Source organism: Propithecus coquereli, unplaced genomic scaffold (assembly GCF_000956105.1).
Source record: "Propithecus coquereli isolate 6110/MARCELLA unplaced genomic scaffold, Pcoq_1.0 Scaffold528, whole genome shotgun sequence".
In the NCBI taxonomy this organism is placed as follows: Eukaryota; Metazoa; Chordata; class Mammalia; order Primates; family Indriidae; genus Propithecus; species Propithecus coquereli.
In genome coordinates, this window is record NW_012151152.1 from 496,482 (window position 1) to 503,213 (window position 6,732).

At 52.2% G+C, this 6,732-nt stretch overlaps 1 protein-coding gene across 1 annotated transcript in view; it reads right to left on the bottom strand.

Annotated features, from left to right (window-relative positions):
- Positions 1-2,351, bottom strand: part of NBL1 (neuroblastoma 1, DAN family BMP antagonist) — a 13,521-nt gene extending 11,170 nt beyond the window's left edge. Inside the window, exon 1 of the mRNA XM_012656943.1 lies at positions 2,318-2,351. The gene's annotated coding sequence lies outside the window, so the exon portion shown is untranslated. The remainder of the gene's footprint in view (positions 1-2,317) is intronic.
- Between the last annotated feature and the right edge of the window lie 4,381 nt (positions 2,352-6,732).

The window sequence follows — 6,732 nt, forward strand, 5'->3', positions numbered from 1 at the left end:
GGCGCCCGAGGCACAGGGCAGCGAGCCGGGCCCCCGGCCCGTTCCAAGCGCCCTCCCCGGTTTCTCTGCCCTTCCACTTCTCTCCGCCCGACGTTTCCCGAGTCTGAGCCGTCAGGCCGTGCCAGGCCCCGGGGCGACAAAGATGGAGGGGTCCTCTTTGTGGGAACCCGGTATTGCAGTCTTGCCCCGAGCGTGTGGCGCTCCAGCCCGCCAGCACCAGGAGTCTGTCCTCACTCGCAGACGGTGCGCCCATCCTGCAGCTCCCCGCATGCGACCGGGTTCAAGTCCCTGCTGTTTGTACCCTAGGTCACTCAACCTCCGCCCAGTGTCCCCCGAGTGTCACTCGACTTCCGCTGGGCTCCAGGCACTTGGCTTAAGCATCCCGAGCAGGGTCGAGAGTCCCAGGAAGGACTGTTATTGGGAACCAAGAACGCCAGCAGATGGGCTCAACCTCTCTGGCTCCCGGCAAGCGTGGAGCGCCTGGGCCAGCGTCCAGCCTCACCTGGCCGTGTCGGGGGGACCCATCTAATCAGTGGGCACTTGGGTGGGTTGCAGTCCTGCCTTCCCTATTCTGTGTGTTCAACGCAGTGAGAAAATAGCTTTGCTCCTGGAAAGTGGTAGCCCGGGGACACTATTGTTGGATTTGGGGATTTTGCTTTATATCAGTTATCTGTGTACATACATTTTGCCCAGCTTGGCTAGAATCTTCCAGATGGACCAGCCCTGCTCATCTGATGTCATGAGGTTGCCGAGCATCCTGGGGGGCTCCTGGAGGCCTGCTGGGAGCCCCATAGTGTGCACTCTGCAAACCCAGCCTGCATCTCCATGCCTCCTAGCTGTTGCCTGTGCTTTCCCTCTGCCTGGGACTCCCTTCCCCTCCTTTCAACTCCTGGTAAGCATTCTTCAAGCCTTCCCAAGACCCTCACAGGAAGCACAAACTTCTCCCTCCTCCACTGTGCTCCTGGAGCACAGGACAGTACTCTGTGAATGCTAATTTCCCTCTAGAATAGTTGTGTGCATCTCTCTCCTCCATTGGGCAGGGATCATATGTTTATTTCAGTGTCCCCAGTGCTTAAGGTGGGGCCAGCTGAGATGTACGGTGTATTTTGTTGAATCAAGTAATTATTGTCCCTCATAGCTGGAGCACAGATGAGTCTTCCCATAATGCTTACTTATAATAATAATTATAATAGCCGCCATGTACTGAGCACCTTACTGTGTGCCTGGCCCCATTCTAAGCACTTTCCAGTTTCACAATAAATCTAAGATAAACAGTATTGTTATCCCCATTTTATAAGTGAAAAAACCAAGGTCTAGAGAGAGGTTAAGTAACTTGCCTAAAGTCACACAGTAAGAGGCCATGCCAGCTATCGTCTATTGGATGACTGTGTACCGCGGAAACCAGCCTCTCTGCATTGTACACAGTAGGCACTCAGGAAATATTTACGTTTTGCAGGCAAAGTTTACCACCACTATTCGTCACGTGGACCCTGGGCAAGGTGGGGAGTGGACGTCTACTTTTGGTAAGAATCCACTCCCGCATGGCAGGAAGCTGATTGTGGAGTTTACTGAAGCTTGCCAGATCACACACGCCCAGGAGCAGAAGCTAGGACTCCCAAGCAGTGCGACAGTGCAGCCCACCACTCTCAAACACCAGTCACCTAATCAAGGACATGGGCTTTGGAGTTGTCACATCTGTCTGGTGAAGACTGATAACTACGGGAGGGCTACAATATGGGCAGGGGGCCTGGCAGGTGACTTGGTAATAATGTCCGTCAACAGCTACATTTTGTGCCAGGCATTATGCAAAGCAGTATGTCTGCTTTATCTCATCTAATCCTTACCACAATCCCATCATTGTTCCCATTTTACAGGTGAGAAAAATCGAGGCACCAAAAAATATAATTACCTGCCCGAGACCACACTGCTAGTGGCTGGACTTGAACCCAGACCTGTCAATGCCAAAGCCCATGCTCCCGTGCCCACCACACCCTCCAGGTGGCCTCAGTGCCCCTCCCATCAGGCTGCAGTGGGGATGCTGCACCAAGGGGACCCAGGGTAGTGGGGCCCCAGCGGGAAAGGCGGAACCTGTCACGTCAGAGGCTCCAAGCTCGAGGAGATGCACCTGGTTGGCAGCAGTGTTCCAGCTGCCCCAACAGGCCTGGCTGGCACAGGGCATGGGCCTGAGGCCAGAGCCTGCTGGCCCTGGGCCAGCCTCTTGGGGCCAAGGTAATGTGGGGCCCAGAGCTGGGCTGAGGGCTGAAAGCCCCTCTCCCCAGCTCATTAGCAAACATCTGGGCTCAGGAAAATGACTGACCTGGAATGTGACTGGGCTGTGGGGAGCTGCTCCCTCCCTGAGTCCCGGGAATGTGAGCTCCCTCCTGCAGGGCACGGGCTCAGGCCAGCTGTTTCCTCTAATCCTGTCAGTCTGGCCTCGACAGGGGTCCAAACCTCTGCACTCTCACTAGAGAATGAGAATGAAAACAAGCAGAGGCCTTCCTTCCCAGGCCAGCCCAATGAATCAGAGGGTTGGTGCACAGTCTCTCTTTGCTCTTCGAGATAGAGACCAAGAATGTTCACACTTCCAGGTTTGGAGCTGCGAGGGGCCGTTAGGACTCAGGGGAGGTTCTGGAGGCTCCTTGCTTGGGTTTGAATCTTGCTGCATCACCTCCGGACTGTGGGTCCCGTGCAAGTTGTTGCACACCCAGGCCTTGGTTTCCTTATCCGTAAAAGGCAGTTGGTAGTGGTCTATTCTCTATAAATTTGTTGTCAGGATTCATTCATTTATTGAACAAATTTTTTTTAAGATTTTTATTTTTTTAGAGACAGAGTCTTGCTCTGTCACCCAGGCTAGAGTGCAGTGGTGTCATCATAGCTCACTGCAACCTCAAATTCCTAGGCTCCAGCCATCCTCCCACCTCAGCCTCCCAAAGTACTGGGATTACAGGTGTGAGCCACCACACCCAGCCTGAACAAGTATTTATTGTGCCTACCATGTGCCAGACAGGCACAGAGGTGTTAGACTAGACCAGTAAGTTCCCAGCCTTCAAGGAGCTTATGCTCTGCCACAGGAAGGCAGAAAGTGTAACAATAAACAGATGAATGGATGTAGCATAATCAAAGCATTATGAAGGAACTAAGCCCGAGTGGGTGACATAGTAGTGGAGGAGGGACGAATGTATTGAGAAGCCTCAGAAGATATCTCAAGGAGGTGACATTTAAGGTGAGACTCTAATGAGAAGGAGTCAGGATTCAAGGAGATAAATGGATGCAAAGTGCCCAGCACAGTTCTTGGAAAACAGCACGTGCTGCATAAAATGAAAGCGATTTCAGGGAGGCTCAGGTATACATGGCACAGGAAAGGCACAGGAATCAGATTCCCCAGATCAAATCCAGGCTTTAGCACAAAGCTTCCTCCACCTTACTCAAGGAATGCACTTCCTGAGCCTCAGTTTCCTCATCCGGAAAATAAGAATTTTAATAGTCCCCGTCCCCAGGATTACTATGAGAAGTCACTGAGAGATGTGAACGCGAAGCAGAGCCTGGCACGTGCTTGGCTCTCAGGAAGTGGAGGCTACTAAGGTTGTGTTCGCCCTTCTCATAGAGGAACAGGATTTACCCAAGTTCACTCAGCACGTTAGTAGCGGATCCGGGACCAGAGCCAGATGTTCTGACTTGGAGCCCCTCCCCTGGACGGCGTCCTCTGGCCTCTTCCTCCCGTTGCTGGTGGGCTCGGGGGAGCAGCAGGACAAGGCAGCCCCTCCCCAGGGCTGCTGAGGGTGTGGGGAGTGAGCTCTTGGCCTGGATGGGAGAGCAGGAATGAGGCCCGGGGATCCTGTGGGGCTTTGGCCCCGTGGAAAACTTTCAAATGCCCTTTGTAGGCAGGGTGGGAGACCAAGAACCAAGAAGAGGGGTCTGGTGCTGAGAATGGGGGAGGTGAAGCGAGAGAGGAGGGTGAGAGATGAGAACTCAGTGCCAGGACTTCTGGAGTAGAAATGTAGACTCAAGTCCATCTGACTCTCACGACTGTCCTTTTCCACTTGCAGGAGGCAGTAGATCGTGGTAGCCATGGCTACTTCCTTATCTGTAAAAATGAACATAGTGATGTTACCGGAAGCGTGGTCTAAATGCCAGGGACGGAGTGCCAAGGGCGCAAGGGAGTAAGCCTTCCCCAGCGGCTCACAGCTCACGTCTGCCTCCACCTGTTTGCTTCCTTCCTCCCTCCGACTCCCCACCCCATGAAGCTGATTCCCCCCGTTTCCTTCAGCTGGGGTCATCTGACCCCACAGAAACACCGTGACCGCGCCTCACGCAACAGCACCGAGCTGGGCTCTCGGGGGAGGGCCTGAGGCCTGGAATTCCTCCCCGAAGCCAACTGCCAGCGCCCGTCGCCCGTGGTGAACGTGGTAAGCAAGGTTGCCGTGGCGGTGGGCGGCATCCGGTTCTCTTCTCAATCAATAATTCGGGTAAGAAATGAGGCAAATCAATTCTTTTATGATGTCACCTCTCCAGGCTTTTTCCTACTTTGATCCTTCTAATTCTCAGCTCCCAGCGGCCCCACCCATATCCACACGAGTGGGAGAATTTTTCTCCCTCCTCAAGAGCTGGTCCTTCTGTGCATATTTAATATTCCACAGAACAGGATTCTTTTCCTTAAGGTTTTTGTGCTCCAGAGAAATTCATTGAAATGACCCCTTTTTAAAAACACAGGAGTTGGAGAAAGAGAAGGCATGGAAGACTGTCGCCCATGCGTCTGCCCAGCCCTTCTGCTGGAGAGCCGGCCGCCAGCCACGGGCACATGCGACCCAGGGCACCCAGCAGCCGTGCTTGTTCTCCAGGAACCCCTCTCCTGGCCAAAGGGGCTTGGACCAGCGTGGACACTGACCCAGGCGGGGCCTACCAAGTTCTCTCTCTGAGGAGTCTGAACTGAGGGGCACCAGACCCTGTGGGAGCTGAATCCCGTAGGGCAGAATTCTAGAGAACTCTGGAGACCAAGCCAGCAAGGGCCTGGTTCTTGCCTGTGCATCCCTCGCTGTTCATCTATTTTTTCCTTGGACTCTAGGAGCTTCTATCTTACAATCACAAGCTGACTTGAAGGAGTTTGTTACTTTCCTCCTCAAAAGTCGAGTGGAACAGTGTTTTTTTAGACGACTTACTATGTCTCCAGCACGGTGCGAGGTACTAGAGATGGGATAAGGCACAAGAGCTGTCCTCTAAGGAGGAAAAGGGCAGGAACACAGGTGAACAAAGGAAAAGCGCATTGCAAGGAAGCTGCCCAGGCATGAGAGTTCAGAGAAGGGAGAAATCCCAGGGGCCTGCTGGAAGAGGTGGCATTTGAGCAGGGGCCTGAGATATGCACAAGACTTGGGCAGTCCATGCTAAGAAGAGAAGAGGACCCAAAAAAAGGATTTGCATTTGACAAATGTGTGGCCCTCAGTCCTCCAAACTACCGTAGCAGACACCATTAACATCCCACTTTATTCATTGGCCCCGAAACAGTTTCAGATCCTCAGAATATTTTTTTTTTTGAGACAGAGTTTCACTCTGTTACCCAGGCTAGAGTGCAGTGGCATCATTATAGCTCACTGCAACCTCAAACTCCTGGGCTCAAGTGATTCTCCTGCCTCAGCCTCCTGAGTAGCTGGGACTACAGGCACACGCCACCACACCTTTTTTTTTTTTGAGACAGAGTCTCACTCTGTTACCCAGGCTAGAGTGCAGTGGCATCATCATAGCTCACTGCAACCTCAAACTCCTGGGCTCAAGTGATTGTCCTGCCTCAGCCTCCTGAGTAGCTGGGACTACAGGCACACGCCACCACACCTGGCTAAGTTTTTCTACTTTTAGTAGAGATGGGGTCTCACTCTCACTCAGGATGGTCTTGAACTCCGGATCTCAAGCGATCTTCCCACTTCGGCCTCCCAGAGTGCTAGGATTACAGGCGTGAGCCACCGTGCCCGGCCTCAGAATCCTTCTTAACACAGCTCCTCTAGGCAGTCACCTCCAGGCAGAGACCTTTGGCTTGTGAGATGAAACTTCTTTGTTTGAAGAACATTTGACACCCCTAAGAAAGTGTGTTTCATAAATAAGTAACTAGCCAGGTAGTTTGATTGAAATAGAGTTAATACACTAATAATCAGTTACTCAGCAAGTATTTATTGAATGCCTACTATGTGCTAGGCTCTGTTTAGGTGCTAAGGATACAATAGTGAACAAAAGCAATACAAATCTCCGCCCTCAGAGAGCTTACGTTCTAGTGGGAGAAGACAACCAACCGACAAAACATGGGTAAATATAATGCCATAAAGAAAAAGCGAGCAGGGAAGGGGGTTAGGGTATATATGTGTATGTTGCAGGAGAGGGTTACAAAAAACAGAGTGGTCAGGGAAGGTCTCACTGAGGAGGCCACATTTGAGTAAAGGTTTGAAGGAAGTGAAGGAGAAAAGTGTGTGGCTATCTGGGGACAAGAGTGGTCTATGTAGAGTAGCAAGTGCAAAGGCCCTGGGGTGGGAATGGGCCAGTCTGCACAGGAACAGCATGGACAGGAGGACTGCAATAGAGGAGCAAGGGAGATTCCAGCGGGAATCAAGGTCAGAGAGGTGCCAGGAGGGCCAGGTCTTGTAGGGTCTTGGAGTCCACTGTATGGATTTTGGCTTTTTCTCCAAATGGGATGAGAAGCCATTAGAGGGATGTGAGCAGAAGACTGATATAATCCAATTTATGTTTTGACAC